General features: G+C 45.3%; 1 protein-coding gene across 5 annotated transcripts in view; it reads left to right on the plus strand.

Moving 5' to 3' along the window:
* Nucleotides 1-19,717, plus strand: part of PAX5 (paired box 5) — a 238,027-nt gene that overhangs the window by 56,207 nt on the left and 162,103 nt on the right. The gene's annotated exons all lie outside the window — the stretch shown is intronic.

A 19,717-nucleotide genomic window follows, 5' to 3' on the forward strand; every position in this document is an offset into this window, starting at 1 on the left:
CAAAAATCAGGTCTTAAGCATCTGAATTGTTAAGATAATGCCTGCAAATTGTGGCTGCAAAAAATGATCCTTTATTATTAGCCCTATCCCATTGTGCTAGGCCCTGTACATTCATATCTCAAGGAATTGGTCCCTGTCCCAAGGATCTTACAATCTAAGGTGGCCAGTTTTTAAAAATCTGGTCTCCCATGTGTATGAATGCATTTGCAAGTGTGTGTATATACACACAGTCATACCTTTCTCCATTGACCTAACCCCTACAGAATATTAAACAAAAGGAAAATGAGAGCCTTTCAAAGGAAGTTGATATACAGTATATCAATATATTAGGTTGATTATATGACATTGATTATAATTGATTTTTGTTTTATTGGGTACTATTTTTTCCTTGTTTTAATATACAGTAGTATGTTTATACCTAGACCTACCGATGTGTTTCTCTATTGCGTATACTCTCACACACTCTGTGTTATGTATGTACAGTAAATGGGAAGACCCACCTAATTATAGTTATAAATTATGCAAAATAGGTAATATATGTATAAAAGATCACTCTGTATCTGCATATATTATCATTGATTTTTGCCAGCCTCTTTCGACAGGCTACCAGTTCCCCCTTGTTTGAATTCAGGGCATCCCTTTCAAATGGGTCCATGCATGTCTTTGAACATTGAAAGCAGTATAAGGAGAACAGATATTCTTATGTTCTGCACAGTGCCCAGAAATTCTTTAGATTGAATATGGTGACCTCACCTTTTCGTCTGTGATTAGCATCTGCCTGTTCATTCTAGTATGACCTATTGCAGTGTCCCCCTGCCTTACGTTTCTAATCATCTTCCAAGTCCCACAATCTTTGTTGAACTCTGACATCCGGGACTAGTCATTTGGGTCACTGACATTCATCTGGTAACCCTCCAACCGCATTAGCACGACATTGTCTCCAATCTCTTTCTCCTTTCCCTCCTAACGCAGGGAGAGGCAGCGAAGTTTGTGCTCAAAAGTTGAAAATTGTTTTACTTTTGTGTGGAAACAGGGCTATTGGAGTATGTTACTGACAGGAGTCCACGGGTGTCTTGGGGTGAGGGGCAATGTCTTATGGATCACATTAAAAATGAGAGAGATATCTTGTCTTGGGACTCTTCTTTGGGATAAATCCACATCAAGATTCCTGATGAATGGAGATATGTCAGATAGGTTCTGTTCTTGCGGACTGAGAGTCTCCTATGTTATGTTCCTTACAATTCACAATGGCCGCCTAGGGTTTGCACATGGGGTGCTTGCTCCTTCTCTTGCATTTCATTTTTCAATCTAGCTAGTTATCATGGAAGCAACATCTCACTGTAACTGCTAGCACTTGGATGGCTGAATCTTCTCCTGAAATACAACTGCAAAGGAACACCAGCACGAACTAATGCCAACTTCCGTCCAAGGGAGGAGACAGAAAGATCTTTCAGCAGATGATTGATTAATAAGCTAACCTCATCATAAATGAGCAGGGGGCAAAGTGCGTGTGTGTATTTGGGAGAGCAGGAGAAAAAAGGGCCTAAGAGTATCCTGTAACTCAGTGAAGTAAAAGGACACCTAGAAGTCTGATAGTTACTAGTGTCCATTAAAAAGAAATTATAAACAGAGCAATCATAGATGCAATTGCAGTGAGATGGCAGAGGTCTTTACGAGTGCTGATGGGCTGCCGATAGTCAGCTGAAACAAATGGTTCAATAGTGTGATACCTCAGCTCCCAATAACAGAGGGCAAATGGCCTTCCAGGAGGAGATATAGATTTTCCTCTGAGATATGGAAAGGGAAATAAATTAAATTATGTTAGAACATAACTTAAAAAAGAGGAGTGGGGGGAGGGAGAGACAGAAAATAAGCTTCTGCCGGCATTTGCAATTTAATTGATATTTGGCGGCAGGAAGCCAATCAGTATAAGTAAATTGACGTTATAAGATAAAAATAATCGCTTAATGGGATACCTTCCCCCCTGGCGGAGGCAGAGCAGATAAATGTAGCTAGGCCCACAGAAAGCAGCGTGATGGCTGTTACCGGGTCCAGCCTGCTGCTGTCTTACTGGCAGTGTCCTGCTCATGCTGCCGTTTATTTTTATGGCATCTGTCTTCGCTCCCCGAGAGAAGGCAATGAGCAGTTTCACACTGATTGCCGCCCCAGCCAACGGCGGCCGAGAGAGAGCCCATAATTAATGACTTTATTTGCTGGAGCACTGCTGAGAACAATTGAGTTTGTTATGGTAACAACTGATGCCAGCTTTCCCAGAGGCTCAGGGGAGGTGTTTCAGCGTGGAGTCCAGCCGCCAGAAGCCGGGCAGCGTACCAGATGATCCGCTCGCACAGGGAGCGCTGGCAGATGAAGTGTCAATAAAGCTGAATGATTCAGCCTTGCGCTGATGAGAGCCAAGTGAAGGATGGGGGCTGGCATGAAGCATGGGCCTTTCTGGACACGTGCTTCCAAGATTCATTATTAGGATGCCTTTTTTTAACCAGGCAGCAGGGGCTAGTCATCGTGGGAGAGCAGACTCCAGTTCGTTAGTCTTTCTCTGTCTGTGAGACAAGGCGGGTGAGGTAATGTCTGTTCTTGGACCAACTTCTGCTGGGGAGAGAGACAAGCCTTCCAGCTACACCGAGCTCTTCTTCAGGTCTCTCTATCTGGGTCAGGGCTGCCAGGAGACTTTCAGAAAACTGCTGACAATTTGTGCAGGCAGATCTTTTTGCTTTCTCTCCTGCCTGCCAGCTTGAAAGGCTCTGAATTTCCATTCAGGGGGCAACCAAGATGATGTGCGACACCCCACCCGCCAGGCCAAATCAAAATTTCCCAGGGCTGATGAATCTGTGTATGTTTTGCGGTGCTGCAGGCAAAGTTATTTTCATGCTTCAGGCGTTTCCTTTCTTTGATTCCTGTCCCTTGCGTTGCTTTTTCGTAGGCATCACTCAGAAGCAGAATGAGGCAAAACTCGGCGGTTTCCTAAGCAGGGGTTCATGCAAAGATTTTCTTTGGTTTCACTTCACCTTGCTTTATAGCTCCTGAATTTCAATTTGAGTCTTAGGGGTTAAATCAAACGCAGTGTTTCAAAGCGAAACTCTCTCTAAACCACCAAGTGTCATTTGGTTGCACCCTGTGCAACCCCCCCATGTACATAGCATGATTTTGGTGTGAAAACAGGAAAGACTTCACGTTGGCTTGCACAGGGGCCATGCAATGGTGAGCTGGAGCCGGTTGGCACGAACCGGTTGTTACATTCTGAAGCAGTTTTAGAACTGGTTGTTAACCCGCTTCCCTGCAGGGGGCACTGAGGCTTTGATGGGCTCCGGCCGGGAAGGGATGTAATTCCTCCTCCGGACACCGGGGGCGCTGCGCTGCGGGAGCCATGTGGGCAGCCGCCTGGCCCTGGGCACGAGCCCTGGTGCTGCTGCTGCTCCCCCGACCCCTGGCCCTGGGGCTCCCGCGGCTGCCGGGTGGGTCCCTGGCTGCTCTGCTGGGCCTGGGCTGCGTCCTGCTGCTCGGGCTGCTCCGAGCCGCTCTCCCCGTGACCGCCCACCCCCCTGCCCGCAGCCAGCCCCTGTCTCCAGCCACCCCCTGCCCTGCCTCCAGCCCCTGTCGCACGCACCCCCTGCCCGCAGCCAGCTCCTGTCACCAGCCACCCCCGCACCCCCTACCCTGGCCACAGCCAGCCCCTGCCTCCAGCCACCCCCGCACCCCCTACCCTGGCCACAGCCAGCCCCTGCCTCCAGCCACCCCCGCACCCCCTACCCTGGCCACAGCCAGCCCCTGCCTCCAGCCACCCCTGCACCCCCTGCCTCAGCCAGCCTCGCATCCCCTGCCCTGCCCACAGCCAGCTCCTGCCTCCAGCCACCCCCGCACCCCCTGCCTGCAGCCAGCCCCTGTCTCCAGCCACCCCCTGCCCTGTCTCCAGCCAGCCCCTGCTGCACGCACCCCCTACCCTGCCCACAGCCAGCCCCCGTCTCCAGCCACCCCTGCACCCCCTGCCCTGCCCACAGCCAGCCTTTGCCTCCAGCCACCCCCACAGCCCCTGCCCTGCCTCCAGCCACTCCCTGCACCCCCTGCCTGCAGCCAGTCCCTGCCGCACCCCCTGCCCTGCCTCCAGCCACCCCCGCACCCCCTGCCTGCAGCCAGCCCCGGTCTCCAGCCACCCCCGCACCCCCTGCCTGCAGCCACCCCCGCACCCCCTGCCCGCAGCCAACCCCTGCCTGTAGCCAGTCCCTGCCGCACCCCTTGCCTCCAGCCACCCCAGCCTCACCCCCTGCCTTCAGCCAGCCCCTGCCACACTCCCTGCCCTGCCCGCAGCCAGCCCCTGCTGCACCCCCCTGCCCGAAGCTAGCCAGCCCCACACCTCCCGTCTCCAGCCAACCCCTGCCGCACCCCCCTGCAGCCCTGCTCGAAGCCAGCCAGCCCCACACCCCCTGTCTCCAGCCAGCCCCGCACCCCCCTACCCTGCCTCCAGCCAGCCCCTACCTCCAGTCAGCTCCTGCCCTGCCTCCAGCCAGCCCCACACCCCCTTGCCTCCAGCCAACCCCGCACCCTCCTGTCTCCAGCCAGCTCTGCACCCCTTGCCCTGCCCGCAGCCAGCCCCGCACCCCCTGCCTCCAGCTAGCCCTTACCCACAGCCCTGTCTGCAGCTGGCCCCACGTCCACTGGTGCCCTGCAGTTCCCAGGGCAGTAACCCTGCACAACTGCTTCAATGAGGGGGGCAGGGAGCAGCTGGGACCCACACATGTGCACACCCTAGGGTGACCAGACAGCAAGCGTGAAAAATCAGGACAGGGGGTGGGGGGTAATAGGAGCCTATATAAGGAAAGACCCCAAAACCAGGACTGTCCCTATAAAATCGGGACATCTGGTCCCCCTAGCACACCCCCAGGGAGTGGCAGGGACCCACACCTGTGAAATGGAGCTCATTTCTAGTTCAGGCCCATCTTTTTAAAAAAGAACGTTAGGCAGGGTTAACGTACGTCCGTATTTTCCCGGACAGGTCATGCTTTTTGGTTCTTAAATCGCCGTCCGGAAGGAATTTTTAAATTTGAAAAATTCCTCCCGGGAAAATACGGACGTATGGTAACCCTACTGGTACAAAAAATACATACTGTGGAACATCCCTTAAACCAGAACTTTTTATAGGGAACCGGTTGTTAAGATTTTGGCAGCTCATCACTGGGCCCGTGGTCACTTGAAGCTGAACCCAGTCTTTCTGCAAATGTCTGTGAACTTTCGATAAACTTGGCCTGAGTTTGGAGACTGTAATGAAACAAAGAACCAGGCAAATTCTGTGTGATCTGGCGTTCCACTGAGAACATTTCACACTATTTTAGTTCCAAGTTTTATTTACTTATTCCCCATCTAAATAGACCACAGAGGTCCTTGGCCCCACTCAGAATTTACCTTCTCCTAGGGTTGCCAGTTTTGGTTGGATGTATTCCTGGAGGTTTCATCACATGACACAATCTTTAATTGAAGATTAATCTTTAATTCCTGAAGACTCCAGGACACTCCTGGCAACTCTACTCTCTCCTCTTTCTGCCAATGGCATGTTTTTCCCATTCACATTAAGAGCTCTTGTTGTCTTCAATATTGTCCCTCAATCTTCTCCTTGGGTGGGCATGAGTTTGAATACCATAAGGACATCCTTCCAAAAGATGCTGAGCTGGTTTGTTTTTCATCATCTGAGCTACTTGCCCTGCTCACTGATGTGATTTCATCGCATTTACTTCATAGACCTGCCCCAGTTCCCTATTAGATCTTCCTCTCCACACATCATTCTCCCAAAATTCATCCAAACACTTTATTCTTCAAGGTATTTATCCGTCTTCCTTCCTTCATAGGATCATAGAATATCAGGGTTGAAAGGGACCTCAGGAGGTCATCTAGTCCAACCCCCTGCTCAAAGCAGGACCAATCCCCAATTTTTGCCCCATATCCCTAAATGGCCCCCTCAAGGATTGAACTCACAACCCTGGGTTTAGCAGGCCAAAGCTCAAACCACTGAGCTATCCCTCCTTCCTTCCTAGTAAGCGGCCAGCTGTCTCATCCTCCTCAAACAATAAGTCTTTGGATATATTCATTCTAAATTTTAAGCTGGAGAAAAGCTTTGCTCGAGTGAAAAGGAACGCGACAAGGGCACTACCCACAAAACTTTTGTACACTTAAACATCAGGGCAAATTCTGCAGTTACTTGAACTCGTTGCTGCTTAAAAAATAGAAGCAAAAATGGGATGCCTCCATTTTTCATTACAATTTTCAAAAATTCACAACCAATGGAAGGTTGACCAAAGACTTGGAGGGGGGCATTTGCAAAAAACAACCCCACCCCCCCCAAAAAACCCCAGCCACCACCCTGGGTGGAATTCCGCTCCCTGCCCCCTTTTTTTAAATACAAATTTTCCAAATGTTTGAAATGTTCTGACTCCACTCAAACCACTGGCCAAGGGAGGAAGTGCGCCGACTTGCCTGTCCAAATGGTGGATTTAAGAGTGCTAAGAAAGTGTGTGTTCTGTGTTTCCTGCCACACAGAGCCAACAGGTGTGTGATCAGAGAAGCAGCATGTGTGCCCTGGTCACCTCCAGGGTCTGCTCATGCAGATCCCTTACAAGGGCAGAAAGGCTCCTCTGATGATTCCATCTCAGCTGGAATAAAACCAGCAGTGCCAAGGAGAGGTAATAACTAGGGGAGGAGTTGAAGAGCAGAGAATAATCGGGATGGGTAGGGGAATCCAGTGAATGGAATGCCTATCTGTAATTTACAGCGTGTTGATGGTCTTTGGTGAGTACAGGCCAGTTGCTTATGGGATACTGGGAAAATATTACAAATCACAGCAGTTAAGATGGAGGGGAAGTGAGATTCTTATGTCCTGCCGACAGCTTCTTCACAGGCTACAGTTTTGGCATAAAGAGCCCAGAACTCAGCATAATCTTCAGTTTGGAATTCAGTCAAGTGTGTTAATCTCTCACCTATGTGCATTTTTTGACATCATGGATTGAGCTTGGGGCCAGGAGTCAGATGCTTCTAGATTCTAATTGTACTCTCTTCCCCCAAGTTGTTCTATCCCTACAATGGAGATATGTACACACCTTCCCTGAAGTGCTATTGTCAGATGTAATCTGTTAATGTGGTAAAGCACATTACAAATGTAGATCACTGGCTATGCGCTGCTTATTATTATTATTATTATTTATTTATTACCGTATATAAGTGAGAAGGTGGTCTTGGCTTTATAGAGTAATGGTTAGCTAAGAATCAATGGTCTTATCTGTAAGAAGAAAAACATTAGCTAAAATTTAAAATATACCGTTTATCCTAGTGATGACAAAGCCAGTGAACATATTACATATATTAGATCGGGTTGGAAAATGTTCCCCCACCTTGTGGGAAATGTTCTGCATAAAACTTCAGCTGTTCATCAGAAAACAGAAAATCCAACTTTTTTTTCTTTCCTTTTTTTTTTTGGTTGGCCAAAAAAAGAAGTGATTGCCAAAAAACCTCATTTGTTTTGTTCTGTGTTTGGGAGAAAATGTCCAGTCCTCTGATTGAAAAATAAGAATGTTCAAGGAAAGCAGATACTTCCTGCAAAAACCCTTCATTTTGCCAAAACCCCAATTTTCCCGGGGGGAAAAAAGTTTTGATGGAAAATTTTCAACAGTATATCTTTCTTTGATGCTATCCAGTATTGTCACACTGTGCAGAGGTGATTGAAAATAATTCTGTGGGGACCTGCGACAGTCCCAAATTTACAGTTCTTTTCAAATTCCTCCTCAAAATGGTTTGTTTTTAGTGTACACTTCTTCAAGTGAAGAGTATTTTGTTGTGAGTCCCTGGGAATTATCTTACTTTAGGTGCCACGTTAGGCATCTTTCATGTAACATACATCTGAGTAACAACGAGGAGAATATTTGTATTTCGCACAAGATTTGTGGGCTTCATCATGCAGTCCTTATTCAACCCAAATTCCCATTGATTTCATTACAAGCTCAACATGAGTAAGGACTGTGAGGCAGGATCTCTGGTTTTTAAGCAATAAAGATCTTCACCTTTTTTTGACATATTCATTATGGGTTCAATTGTGCGACCCTTGATCACACTGCTGAGCACGTATTCACACAAGTAAGTCCCATTGACTACTCTTATGAGTAAATGCTTCAAGGTGTCAATCAATGTTATACAATCTAATCCCACATTCCTGGGATGCGATAAGGCTGTATATATGCTATAGGATGAGCAGGAAGTATGTATTATAAAAGGGAATTACAGTGCAAAGATATGTTGGCTTTATTTTACCTATAGATTAGTGTGGACAAAGGCACTTTGACCTGGTGTGATATTGTTGGAGTTCCTTTAGAAATGGACACTTAAAAGCCTTGGTTCTCACTTACAATCATTTCTGACACATAGTTCAGGAGCAGTTGGTTTTATGCTTCTGTCGTTGGTCTCACTGATTATTAGGATCTATTTATATATTATGGTGTGGAAGAAGCCGAGCCATAAAGTTTGGAACCAGTTCAGAATTTCCCCAAAGTTCAGGGGTGTTTGGATAAGAGGTTCTGACTGGTCCATGTCAGAGAACAGCCTGTTACAAAGGCTGGATTCTGATCAGGTGCCAGTTTTCTCCAGTGTTCGGTGCATACCTCTCAAACTTCAGATCTGGTGCTGTGTGACATGAGCAATCAAAATCTGTGACAGATTTCCAAAATGTGCCTCACCTGTATTTTGTTGTGTGTCACACCATTGACAGATTATAATGTTTAAAACTGAGCAATTTTGTTTTAAAGGATATTTTCTCATTGTCTGAATTAAAAGAAAACAAACCTGGTAAAAACAAATAAGCAGTTTCTCTGATATGCATCCATAAAGTCTCCCACATGGCCCACCAGCAGGATTTGAACAATGGACAATCAGATTTCCAGCATGGATTTCAGCCACTTGAGACTGAGGAATAAATAGCCAGAGGTCCATTTGTCAGCCAACTGCAGGAAGCAGACTTGACACACACATCACCAGTGGGTTACAAACTATTTGCTAGATAGCAGTAGAGTGTTGGAGATCAGGACTTGCGGGTTGTGTTTCTGGCTCTGGAAGTGGAGTATGGTAAAATCGTTAGAGCGGTGGCTTGCTAGAGGATAGCCAGAGGTCCTAGATTTAGCACTTTTCAGTCTGAATGGCAGTGTGGCTGAGACCCTGGGTCTGCCATATTAATTCTGTTCCAAGCTCTGCCTGAAATGTCCTCAAACAACCTTTCTATTAACTCATCCCTAGTTTTACAGGAAGTATGTGACTGCCTTGTAGGGTGGGTGTATAAGGCCATAGCGAGTAATAAGGGCTGTGAAGTGCACAGAAATATAGAGGGCAGTCAGTAGCAATGAGAGAGAACTAATGACCTCCTGGCTCCCAGCTCAGTGTGCCTTTCCGTAGTCTGCAGGGTATTTTGATGAGGGGCGTTTTCATGTGTCTGTGGAAGGCTGCATGATTTGGTCATGCAGCAGGACAGGAATCCTGATTCAGCCCCAATGTGGAACATTCTGCATAACCTGCTGCGGCTCCACTTTGTGGCTACTCAGACCTGGACTTTTGGTCTGGCACAAATTGAATATTATTGGCAATAGGAAGGTACACAAGAGAAATGTGTCAGATTCTGCAAGAAGGAAAGATTCAGGGACCAATCAGACACTGCATACTTCAGCTGTGTTTTCATAGGGATAGGTGCAAACGATGCTCCATACAAAAAGTATCTCGGGCCAGAGCTGAAACCCCCTACAATGGCTTTGTGGTGTTCTGACAGCTCAAACCAGCCATAAACCCAGCTTAAAGGTCCACTTGAGGATCCCCCATGTGTAGGGGGCTCTTCAGTGCTAGAGCTTCCATCACAGCACCCTCTGACTGCAGATACAGTGGTCATGTGTGGGGGTGAAGAGGACCTGACTGGGTATCTCTATGTCCCCATGATCCCTATCTTCTGGAACAGCCTTTGGGTCTATGTGCAACTGGCATAATGTAGATTAGCCTCCATGCATAGAGGAAGGTCTGGCCATTGGATTAAGGTAGAGCAAAGCTGATGTAAAGCCACATCCGAAACTCCTATTCCCAGCCAAGCTGTGCTGGGTGCACAAAGGCCAGAATCTGGCCCCTAATTACTTCGTTTGTTTTGTCTGCAAAGTACTCCGTGCTGCAGTGTGTCTTCTACCAACACACAGCCTTTTGCAGTAGAACTGGCAGGCAACAGCTTTCCCATCCCAAGAAAATATTTGAGATTTTGAAAAAACGTCCTGGCCGGAATCAGGATGAAATGTCAGAATTTCAAAAATTCTCGAACCAACAAAATGAAACATTTTGGTTTGCATCGACCAAAACGTTCATTTCAATGATGAAATGTTTCATTTTGATTTTGACTATTTTATATCAGTTTTTTTCTCTAGCTCAAAGTTTAAAGCAAAAAGTAATTTTAAACCAGAAAACTGAATTTTCATTTTACAAATGTCAATGGGATTATCTATTTGATCTTGTATTTAGCTGGGACACTCTTAGTCCCTTGCCCGGACCCGAAGAAGAGGTCTGTGTAGTTCGGAAGCTTGTCTCTCTCTCACCAACAGAGATGGGTCCAATAAAAGATATTACCACACCCACCTTGTCTAGCAAACTGGACATTTCGACAACTTCAAAACTCTTTTTTTCCAACTTTTTTCAAGTTGAGAAATTCATTGAAATGGATCCTTTCCCGTGAACAGTTTCAACAAGGCAACATTTTTTGATGGGAAAACATTTTTTATCAAAATTCCCATCTAGCTGCCACACACAGGATACGCAGTGCCCAGTTCAGTACCACTGGCTTCAGTGGATGCATGCTCAAAACCGCAGAGCGCTATACACTCAACACTGGACTTTAGTTTTCAGTCCACCACCATCCAGTCACAGAAGTTATTTGGAGAATAATTCTGAGTAATGAAATTAATTGAGAAAATCGTAGTCTGTTCATGGAGAATTGGCTGACACGAGGAGACAAAATTCCGTTAAGCTATTCATTACAAATTATTTGCCGAGTTCTGCCGTTTTCTTTTTCCTGGCCGAGTTACCCAATGAAATGCAAAGAAAATGCAAAGAAAATAATGGAATGTAGAAAAACTCAGCCACAGAAATGAACAGAGCAGAAATTGTGAGTGTTTGCTGGAAATCGTCTTCTGATGCGTTCATTTCCATTGGATTCCTAAGCAAAGCTAAAGAGGCAAAATCACTTGTCTCACAAAGCATTGACAGAGCTCCAGTGAGAGAGCGCAGGAAGCAACCGACTTGACATAAAACTTCCACACTAATAATGAAAGGAGTTTTTAAAATAATGGAAATATATACAGTGAAGTACGTTCAAACTTGCCTGATAAGGGAATCCCTGGCAATATATGCAATATCCAGGAATTTGCACTGTAGATGGCTGAAGTTACTGCAGGATAAATAATTAATGTTTAGGTTGCACTAATTAATTCATTAATTAGTACAGAGCTACACTGTTTTTTTCCCTTCAAAAATAAAATCTTGCCTGGTTTGATTTTGTGCTGTACTCAACACATCAGAATATTTTAGGTTTCTAAAAGAAGAGCCAGCAAACCCAATATAAAGGATTTATTTCTTGTTAGAGCACTGAATGCTTTTGGACTCCTTCCGTTGTGCAATTTTAAGAAACTGTGATTACAAAAGTTTTAATAATTGAAATAAGGTGGCACTAAGATGCCGTGTGCCACTGTGGCATAGTTGGCTCTCTGGTGTGTTCTCCTTCTCCCACAAAGTGTCTTGTCTAGTTAGATGGAAGCTCTTTGGGGGCAGGAACTGTGCTGCTCTGTTTGTGCAGCGCCTGGCACAGTGGGGCCCGATTCTTGGTTGGTCCTGAGGCACTGCTGTAATGAACTTGTTGCATTCATCATGATTATTTATTACGTTGGTACATGCCAATGGAATATGAAATTTAAGGGGTGGGTAGTGGCTAAAATCTAAATTCGCAGGTTGAGATCTCCTTGTCCTGGATTAATGAAGATTCAAAGTTGGGGGGAGGAGAACAGCTGAAGTGGATTAAGACCTAAAGTACAATGATAAATACATAACTATTATTATTTATTATTTACTATTAGCTATTTATACATATCAGTACTGTGCATGTTTACGTGCTAATAGAGAACACACACATGCACAGATTTATAGTACCGTGCCATCCAAAGACTCACCACTTGGGGTCTTGTGCGCCTTCCATTAAATGCAAAGGACGATGCCCTCTGGGACCAGATACTGCCAGGTGTGTTCCAGGAATGGGATTTTGGGTGGCAGTGTTGTGCCCACAGGGCTGAATCACAACTTTGAGAGCCGTGGAGCGCTGGAGGAGATGGAGTACGGGGTGCGCCCCAGTGCCAATGGAGAAATGCGTTAAGACTGTGGAAATCAAATGGCCTCCAGTTTCATGAGCATTGGGTCTTGCTACACCTGCAGCACTGCGGATGCCTGTGCTTCCCACTGCCATATTGTCCCCTTGGGCTTGCTAGTATGCAGTTAGCCCCAGGCCCCTAGCTCTCTGAGAACAGTAGCTAAATCACGGTTGCCTCTTGCACGTGTGTGCTAGGCTGCAGGCAGGATCCTTGCTCACAGCATATAGAGTACATCATAGTGTTTGTGACAGATAACGGCGTGGGCTGTTATATGGGTACTCTTTTCCCCCACGTTAGGGATGAACTTGGCACTCACAAGTGACAGAGAAATGGGGCCACACATGGGTTTTGTAAATTCATCATCGTAACCAAATTAAGCCCACAAAGCTCTTAAGAGAACATGGTGAACAGACCCCCTACGCCTGTATGAAGCCCTATTGAAGTCAATGAGGCGGGGTGCATATGGTTCTCTCTACAGTCGGGGCCTATATTATTTCAGATCCCCACATTGCAAACTTCCGGCATGCTGGCTTCTGGCTCTGACATCCTGGCCCCCTCAATGTCAGTGGCAAAACTCCCAGTGACACCAGCGGGGCTGGGATTTCACTCTCCGTGTATGTATCTCGTAGGCCAAGTTGTAGGTTTCTTAGCATTTTAATCAAATTTATCTCCAAAGTGAGGCTAAAGGCACAAGCTGTCGTTCTGTGGCCATCAGAATGAACGATGCACAGACACAATTTCTGGGCGTGAAATGTTTGGGTTGTGAAATTGCACAATATGATATGGTGGAATTTTATGCATCCTTTTTGTTTGTTTGTAATGAATGTTGCCCAACTCTAACCCACTGATAAAATATGTAAAATACTATTAAAACTACATATTTCACATAAATTGCAATAATACACTTGTAAATATTTTATACTATAATAGGGTTCTGATCTCCATTATGGAATAAAGTCCCACTCCTACGAAGAGTCACTCATGTACACAACTTCAAAGATGCAAGTCATTCCATTGAGTTCAGTGGAACTGACCCCAGGCTTAAATTTAAGCATGTGAAAGTCTTTACAGGATTATGCCCCTAATTCTTGAGTTTTAAAAGCTGAAGCCATATTCAAATGATACTAGGCAAAAAGCATCTCGACAGTTTCTGTCACTGTGGTGGCCACACCGCAATCCCTCCTATTCTCTGCCCGTGGCACATAATAGTCTAGTGTCCGGTGGGCTGTGATACTTTGATCTAATTTCAGTTGCTGGGGTAGTGTGCGGGTGCTGGTGGCCTGTGATATTCAAGGGGTCAGCCTAGATGATCTGGTGGTCCCTGGAGGCTGTGAACTCTGACTCTTCTGTGTACTGTTTTTGGATTATAAGCTCTTCGGGAGGAGGGACTAACTCTTCCTGTGTGTTGGTTCAGTGCCTAGCACAAGGGGGCCCAGTCTCCCTTGGTGCCTCTAGCTGCTATTGAGATATCAGTTAAATAATTTAATTGGTATTTATTTACATGACTGCAATCTGAAAGTAACAGGTACAAATACTATACTAATAACAGCAAAAAAAAAATAATTCTCATCAATGAATAATTAATGTCAGTTGCTTTTGAAGAGTGTATCATTCTGAACCATGCAATGTCTGGAACTGGATCTAGAGCCCATCAAAGTCAATAGGAGTCTTTGAGTGGGCTTTGGATCAGACCCTTACCTAGTTAATGTTTGTATATCAGATGCGGCTGCTGATTTGGCACTAGGCTGCGCTAGTGTTCACTTGAACTCTGCGTGTTGCACCCTTAACTCCATTACACACAAACACAAATAGTTTAGTCAGTGTAACAGCACGTTCCACCCTTCTGCAGAGGTGCTGGTTTCATTCATGAATGACGTGTACTGGTTTGAACGGTGGTGTGCGGAAAGGGAGGTGGTCTGCTGTGTGCAAATTCCTTTAATCCACCCTTCGAATACGTGTTAGTCTAGTCAGGTATGTCATGCTAACATCCTGGGACCAACACGGCTACAACAACACTGTGTTAGTCAGGTGTGTTCAGACAGCACTGTCATGAAGCATTGAATAGCGTAGAATCCCCTTTATTCAAGAAAGTGGTTCTGAACCTCTACCCAGCCCTGGGGCGAAGTCCTGGCCTTGCTGAAGTCTGAGAGTTTTGCTGTTGGTTTCAGAGGGACCAGGATTTCTCCCGTGATAGTGAAGACCAGACAGGATACTCCTGCAGGAGGCTCCTTCGTGGATGGCATCCCCTCCTCCAGGGATGGTCCCTTGCGTTTTGGAAAGTGTCTCCAGCAGATCCATAGATTTTTATTTTATTATTATTATTTTTTTAAAGCCAGAAGGGACCTGTTCAATCCTCCAGTCTGACCTCATGTATATCACAAGACAGAATTTGGATAGTTGACAGGCACAAGTCAGTGCCTGGCATAAGGAACATATGGGCTGGGCTGGCACTATTTGTTGCTATCTGCCAGACAAAGTGAGGCCAATTTGGCTGTGGCTCTTCACGAGCAACAAAAGCAGGCAGTGCTTTAGGCTTCCCTCTCCCTCTCTGAACAGCACAGTGTTGGGTTTTGTATATTTGTGTAGTTTTGTAGAGTCCAGCTGCAACAATGATGGGCACTTAGAACACCCCAATTAAACAAAAAGAGAAAACTAATCTCTGGGCCTGATCCTGTGTGCACATAACCATGTGTATATTGCTTACCAGAGGAGATCCATTGGCTTTGATAGGCTCTCCACAGGGGTAGGGTAATGCATACGTGCCAGTGTTTATAGCATTGGGTGCTTCTTTGGGGTGGATACTGCAAGGTGCTGAGCGCTCAGGCCCTGATGGCTTACGCCTGTGCTATTTGTGTGCTTAAAGTTAAGCATGTGCATAAGTGGTTTGCAGGATCAGGGCCAAAGTGCTCAGCACCTTGCAGGATTGAGCTCTTCATCAACCAGCTCTTTTCAGTACAACTATCCAGGAACTGCTCCCAACCGGCATCTTCATAGAGCGTGGGAGAATGTACTGCTTGGTGTAGCACCTAAAACACAACTCCGTCAGCTGCCATACTGGGGGAAATCCTGGCCCCACTGAAGTCAGTTGCAAGAGTCCCATTGATTTCAATGGCACGGAGATTTCACCCATGGATCCATTCTGTTAACATCAACAAATACCTTATATAAGAAGTGAAAGCATATTGGCTGTGTTGACAGAGATCCTTTTGGATTGTTCATATATTTTTGCACCGTTTTTCTTTCTCAGCTATCAGATTTAGGTCTCTTTTCTAGTTCTGCTTCCCTCTTGACATCTGGAGTAATGTACTTATAGGATCCAGTTCACATGTACACTAAATAAGACCCCTTTTCACTGCCATACTGGTATAAAGTAGTCGCCGTGTAAATGAAAATCAGGCCCATATGTAGCCTGGATATGGTAATGTAAGAAGAAGCTATCAGTTCTTTGGGGGATATTAAGGCATTATTTGCCTGTTATTTGTGGTATGTTCTTACATCAAATCAGTAGCAACAGCAAACCCTTCGTTTTTGAACGAACATCTCTCTTGAGCAAACATCTGTCTATCTAGCTAACCATCTCTCCATTCCTAAGATTCTTACCACTGACCAGAGATGCTAAGCATATCCACCATAACAACGAGGAGTCCTTGTGGCACCTTACAGACTAACAAATTTGTTTGGACATAAGCTTTCATGGGCTAAAATCCACTTCATCAGTATTTTTCAAAGTTACAAATTCTTGTCCCATCAGGTATAAGGGGAGTCTGGTTTGGCAGGGCTGTGTTAAACAGAGACTCCAGCTTTATCTTTGGCTGATCCTTTTCCATCTTAGGAAAACATTCATAGAAATTGCTTTTCAAAATAAGTGATTAAAAGATGTTAAAACATGATGTAGCGTGATGTAGAAATGATTTTAAAATACCTTAGGTGACCCTATAACATCCAGTTAAAAAGCAATTTCAGACTGGCGTGCATAAAATGTGCACAGGTTTCTCTGACATGTTGTGTGACACATCTTAGAAAAAGGGATTAGGAAGAAATTAATTTCTCATAATTTATTAATAACCTCGTCATGTCCGTTCTTTTATTCAAAGAATTACAGGAGTTACAATCCGCCTTACATAGTACAGAAATTCTAATACTGTACAAGGGTTATAGTTAGAACTGGCTCTAGGGGTTCTGCTGCCTAGGCAAACTAGCCAGTGGCCACCTCCACTTGCCCTGAAGTCATCCATACCATTAACTTGGATACAAAACCTGCTGAAATCAAAAGGACACTTTCCTTTGACTTCAATGAGCTTTGGATTAGGCCCTTACTAAATATTTTGTTGCCTCTTATATTTCACGGTCCCCCTGTTCTGCCTCTCTGATTGAGCCAGTCCTAATTGTATTACACTTTGCATAATGTAGTGCTGATTGAGTTCCTTGTTTTTTTTTACTCAGCTTCTTTATTTTTAAATTATACCCTTGAGGGTTTGATCTCCTTGCCAGTGGGAGAAATGTATCGTTAGAAATAGCTTTTGTGATACTGTATTTTTTTTAAAGTGCCACAGTATCAGTATTTCCATCTCCAAGAATTCAAAAGTCATGAATCAGCCCTCCCCCCGACTCCCAAATCATGAGATTGGTTTAAAAATCATGAGATTAAAAGGAAAAAAATCTGGGTTCTGTGTTTTGTAGTTTATGGGCTTTAGGGTGCAGTCTGGTTAAACCTCCAGGCTTTTCTCTGCAACCTTGAGGACTGGAAACCTACTTTATTAAAAAGGAAAGCTGAGATTCTGCATCCAATGAAGTGAGCTGTAGCTCACGAAAGCTTATGCTCAAATAAATTGGTTAGTCTCTAAGGTGCCACAAGTACTCCTTTTCTTTTTGTGAATACAGACTAACACGGCTGCTACTCTGAAACCTGACATAATCCTGTGACTCCAGGACCTGGAGCTTTAGGGATAACACCAAATGTCATGAGACTCATGATAATATTGCAATAGTTGGCAACACTGCACCATGTAACTACTTTCCTTCGGCTTTTAGCATAAAGTTTTGGAGTGACATCACTGGAGCTCAGAAGGCCCATAACACAACAGAGCACAATGGTTCTGCTACGATGGGGGGGCTAGGAGATACTTTTGTGGCTACTGTGGTGAACTCTACAGCACCAGCATGTCATGGGACTGAGTTCTGCAGTGCTGCAAGGAGAGAAGGGGAGCTCAAGACCTGCCAACACCACCCCAGCAGTGGACTGTGTCTGGTAGAAAGAGGCTCAGTGTAGCTGATTCGGGAGTGCAGGCCATTTGGGTCATGAACGGCACCAATTCATTGGATACATTCCCTGTGTAAGAGGCCAAGATACTACTGGATTAAGGCTTTAGGCACAACACACCACTGGCTCCCCGGCTTCACCTCTGCAGTCCTGGCCCCATACCATGGTACCACCTCCCACATGGGCATGATTGGTAGCAGGATGCCTCCTTCACCATGGCTAGAGCTGGGCAAAATTTTTCAGATGTAACTCCCCCCCTGCCCCCGCAGTGAAAAATGCAGATTTGGCCACTGAAGAACATTTCACAAATTCATATCAGTTTTGTGGAATTGCTTCGGATGAAAAAACAGACCCAAGAAACCCCCAAAAGTCTAAATGTTGTGTTCGACACTTTCTAAATGAAACATCAGTTTTGGGGGGCAAAATGACCTTTTTTCTTAGAAGGTTCCTTCAGATTTATTTAAAAAAAAACGGAGGGGAGGGGGGAGAAAAATCCATCAAAACACTCAGTCATACGAAGTTTTTTTTTAAAAAAAAATCTGAAACAATTTCTTTTTATTTCACTTTTCTATTTGCCTAAAAAAAAAAAAAACCAACCCAAACTGTAAATTGTTTCCAGGTTGACCTAAAACACATTTTTTCCTGATTTTTTTGCCCCCCGGAACGGTCAGTGAACCAGAAAATCCGTCATTTGCACAGCTCTCGCTCTAGCCAAGATCCAGGGTCTTGTGTGTCAGGCAGCTTCCTGATTCTCTGCCCAGCTCAGCCCTGGCCACAGCCCCAGTGCAACCCAGTGGCTGTTCTGTCCTACACCAGTTAGCAAGCGTCCCCAAACCCCCTACATCTGGCCAGGTGGGGGTAGGAGCCAGCTATGCCAGCTTTACCCAACCTGAAAACTCTCCCAAACTGGTGGGATTCTCATCTGGCCGGATACGTGCTGTGAAACAGGATCCAAACCATGACACTCAATACTTGCTTATGCCTTTTAAAGTGCCCAGCTGTGAACCTGAACTCCCGCCGCGCCTGCCAGCACAACCATTACTGACGGTGGGGAGTGCCCGTACACACAAGCAATCCCATTCAGGACAGCAACACTATTTGCACACGTGCTTACCAACGTGCATAAGGGATGCAGAGTCCAACTTGTGGGGATCAGATTTGTTGAGTGAGTTTTATGATGTTCCTTTTCTGACCATAGTGCACTTGAACGTGATTTGGGAGCAGCAATTGTGTTAACACAAATGGATTTTATAGTAAGATTTCAATATGGGTGTATGAGAGCTTTAAAGGGATAATCTGTGACCCATTGAGTTGATGGTTTATAATGGCACTAAGGCTATGTTTAAATATACTGTGTTTAAACAAAGCAAACAACTCCCCCAGGAAAAACCCCCAAACCAAAAAAACTCAACCAACTAAATCCCCTCACAAAATCTTTCTTACATGCCTTTGATCAGGTGCTCACATATCCAGCAATTCTGCAGTCATGGAATTGACCCCTGGTTGCAGAACTGTGCTCCAGAATCTCAGCTTTCATTTAAAAGCTATTCATTTCCTAGCTTTCATAGTAGCAAGGAAAATTCTTAAAAAACACGACCCCAAATGTAACTAAGGTAGCATTGTCTGCCGACTGTCTGGAACAACAGCTGGGAAAGGAGAACTGCCCCAGAAGAATCTGTGGGGTAATAAGACTGCAACATGAAGATGGCGGTGTAATATCAAGACCATTAACTGTTTCATTGTTGATCATTTTAGCAGAGGCATCCAGATAATGGGTTTATTCCCAATCTTGGACTGCTTCAATTCTTTAATTTATCTGATCCTGCTGCAGAATATCCACTAGAATCCAGGGACCTGGCTGCAGGGTGTAGATCCTGCTAGCCTCGGAACACGTGGGGTCTAGCCTTGGAGAGGCCAGCCGCTGTTTTGGTTTACGACACTGTGGCGAGTCAGAGTGCTTATAGCCATTTTAAAAGGGTTAAGGCAGTATTTAAAAAACAAAACAAAACCCCAGGAGTATATTTGAGGCAAACAGATG

Source organism: Chelonia mydas, chromosome 5 (assembly GCF_015237465.2).
Source record: "Chelonia mydas isolate rCheMyd1 chromosome 5, rCheMyd1.pri.v2, whole genome shotgun sequence".
NCBI lineage: Eukaryota > Metazoa > Chordata > Testudines > Cheloniidae > Chelonia > Chelonia mydas.